We start from the raw sequence: 3,691 nt of genomic DNA, 5'->3' as shown, positions 1-3,691 counted from the left end.
TGTTTTTTTGTTCGAATTAACAGCTAAATCTAACAATTGGGTTAATTCAGAATATTTTTATAGTTTACATGTCGGAGTTGCCTAATGAGTTGTAGTTTGGAGAACCAAGTGCAAATAAGGTTTATGTTCGGGGAGATAAAGTGTACTTAACTTTTTTGTTTCTTTTACATCTTTTATTATTAATTTTTAGGAGTAATTTGGGTATTTCAAGTAAAGAAAAGGGTCTGTGCGCATCGCATGTGTCATTTACGGTCCATTTTAACACTAGAAGCTAATCGAGGATGTAATTTACAATAAAGTCGTAGTTGAAGGGGATTACTAAATGTCACTTTTTAAAGCTTAAAAGTTTAGGTGATAAAAAGAAGTTAATTTGGCAGATAAAACATAATTTCTCCTACTAAATAAGAAATCTCATTTTATCTCTTCTTAGCGTGATAGAGATATCACCTTAATCTTTTTTTTTTTTTTTTTTGGAAAATTTTACTTACCTCCATTGAATTCTCACCCTTTTGCAATATACCCCTTAAAGTTTAAAACCTCTCAATTTAGTGTATCAAACTTTTAATTTTTTTTTTTTTTTTTCAATGTCCCATTCCGTTAAGATTTTCCGTTAAATCCTAACAAAATTCCAAAAATACCCCAATTTTTTTAGAAAAAATATTTATATATATTTTTGGATACATTAACTAAATTGAGAAAAGTTGAACTTTATGGAGAACATTGCAAAAATAATGACAATTCAAGGGGTTAAGTGAAGTTTTTTATTTTTTATTTTTTTTGGCAACAAAATCTACATCAATGGTCTAAAAAAAAAAGAAAAAAAAGAAGAAAAAAAAAATCCCACAAAACCTATTATCAATTTGATTTAAAACATAAGCCTTTGAAACAGCCCATCTACAGAGAACTTTGCCCCCCAATTCCCCTTCAAACAAGGCAAGCATATACTTCAACTTATTTTTATTGTAACTTGACTATACTTTTTAAAATTTTAATTTTTAGTCTTTTGGATGAATGAGCATTTATACTTGGACCAGACTTTTCTAGCGCTGATTTCTCTCAGTGTTGAGAGAAGAAAAAAGACCTTAAAATTCTAAGATCTGTACTGTAATCGATCGTCTTTGATTTTTGTTTCCCCAGTCATCCCAAAAAGACTTGGACTGCGCATTTATGGGATAGGGAGCAGTGCTTTCTTTAACTATATATACAGTGGGAAGAAGAATTAGAAAGTAGAAAGATATCGTGCAACCTCTCATATATCTAATGGATATCTCAATTTTCTTCCTTCTTCTGTGTCTGCTGCAATCTCCTCCTCTATTTTCATCTAAAACATTTGACATTCTCAGAGGCTCATCTCTATCTGTTGAGAAACCAAGCGACAATTTGGTTTCTGCAAATGGAGATTTCTCAGCTGGGTTTTTCTCTGTTGGGGATAATGCTTTCAGCTTCGCCATATGGTTCACAAAATCCTCAGTTCCCACCATTGTTTGGATGGCAAACCGAGATGACCCTGTTGATGGAAGAGGCTCAAAGCTTTCACTTTTGAAAGATGGAAGCCTTATCCTAACAAATTCTGCTGGCAACACCATTTGGAGTACACCTGCAGCCTCGACCTCATTAGATGCATCCAATTTGCAACTACAACTCCTAAACATAGGAAATCTTATTCTTCATAATTCTGATGATCAGAATGTTGTCATCTGGCAAAGCTTTGATTCACCTACAGACACTCTTCTTCCTCTACAAAAACTAACCAGGGTTTCAAGCCTCATCTCCAAAAAAAGCCAATTTGACTATTCTTCTGGCTACTATAAGCTCCAATTTGATGATGAAAACGTGCTCCGCCTGCTTTACCAAGGTCCAACAGTATCCAGTCTCTACTGGCCTACTCCATGGGTTAATGACCCTGAATCAATCGGAAGGATCAAGCACAACACTAGTAGAGATGCTGTACTAAACATCTCTGGCTATTTCCAGTCATCCGATAATTTTTTCATTCCAAGCAGCTGATTTTGGTGTGGTGATGATTCCCAGACGATTGACCGTTGATCCTGATGGCAACCCTCGATTGTACAGCCTGCAAGAGACAGATTGGGTTGTGACATGGCAAGCGTTGTCTCTCCCATGCCAGATTCATGGAATCTGTGGACCCAATAGTCTGTGTAGTTATCATCATGCTACTGGCAGGAGATGTGAGTGCTTAAATGGCTTCAAGAGGAAGAATTTAACTGACTGGTCTTATGGGTGTGAGCCAGAGTTCAATATCCATTGCAATCAAACCGATGGGTTCAGTTTTGTTCAGCTTGCTGAAGTTGAGTTCTATGGCTCTGATATAGAGTTCACGCGTAATCTAAATTTTACAGGCTGCGAAGAACGATGCTTGATGAGGTGTGATTGCAAAGGGTTCCAGTTCAGTTTTATCCCTGATGAAGGTGTCTATCATTGTTTCCCCAAGTTCATGCTTCTCAACGGACAACGTACGCCAAATTTTGGGGGAAACTTCTATTTACGACTACCTAGAGCTGGTCTTTTCCATACCAAGACGCCAGATAAAGAATCAGAGTTGGAATGTTCACGCGAAGTTCCTAAGCAAGTACAAACAACGTATGAAAATGAGAAGGTGAAGCTTTTGCTTTGGTTTGCCACCGCAGTGGGAGGTGCAGAGGTTACCTGCGTTTTGCTAGTGTTGTTTTTCTTGTTCAGGACTAATAGACATTCAGACCCAGCTGAACAAGGATACCTGCTGACAACTCGATTTAAGCGGTTTACCTTTTCCGAGCTGAGAAAGGCAACGAAGGGATTTAGTGAAGTGATCGGTCGAGGTGCCAGGGGAACAGTATACAAAGGTGTACTGCCTGATCAGCGGGTATGTGCAATCAAGCGACTCAGCGAATTCAACCAAGGAGAAGCAGAGTTCCTAGCAGAAGTGAACACCATTGGGAGGCTTAACCACATGAACTTGATAGAAATCTGGGGATACTGCGTAGAGGGAAAGCACAGGCTTCTGGTGTACGAGTACATGGAGCATGGATCATTGGCGGAAAATCTTAGTTCTAATATTGCACTTGATTGGGAAAAGAAGTTTGAAATTGCAGTGGGCACGGCAAAAGGCCTTGCTTACTTGCATGAGGAGTGCCTGGAGTGGGTTTTGCATTGTGATGTAAAGCCTCAGAACATACTCTTACACTCTGATTATCAACCAAAAGTTGCAGATTTTGGTCTGTCTAAACTACTAAATAGAGGTGAGCTTGATCATTCAAGTTTCTCAAAAATGAGAGGGACTAGAGGTTACATGGCTCCAGAGTGGCTTTACAATCTTCCTATAACATCTAAAGTTGATGTCTACAGTTATGGGATCGTTGTGTTGGAAATGGTTACTGGAAAAAGTCCGACAGGTATGCACAGCTCCGACAGTGGAGGGGCGGGGGAGCACTTGAGTGTGGTGAAATTGGTGAGGGAGAAGATGGTCACCAACATTGGAAGCAGTAATGCAAAGGAGTCATGGATTGAAGAGATTATTGATCCGAGCCAGAGGGTGACTGAGAAATATGACTCTGCTAAGATGGAACTTCTGGTCAAAGTGGCTTTGCAATGTGTGGCAGACGACAAAGACCATAGACCCACCATGAACCAGGTTGTAGAGATGCTTCTACGCCATTAGATCATTTAATTTAATTTTGTTGGAAAAATAATT

At 38.7% G+C, this 3,691-nt stretch overlaps 1 pseudogene; it reads left to right on the top strand.

The window, feature by feature from the left end:
* Positions 1-1,260: 1,260 nt before the first annotated feature.
* LOC132168518 (putative receptor protein kinase ZmPK1) lies at positions 1,261-3,691 on the top strand (annotated as a pseudogene).

Source organism: Corylus avellana, chromosome ca2 (genome assembly GCF_901000735.1).
Source record: "Corylus avellana chromosome ca2, CavTom2PMs-1.0".
In the NCBI taxonomy this organism is placed as follows: domain Eukaryota; kingdom Viridiplantae; phylum Streptophyta; class Magnoliopsida; order Fagales; family Betulaceae; genus Corylus; species Corylus avellana.
This window is presented reverse-complemented; position numbering and strand designations above follow the sequence as displayed.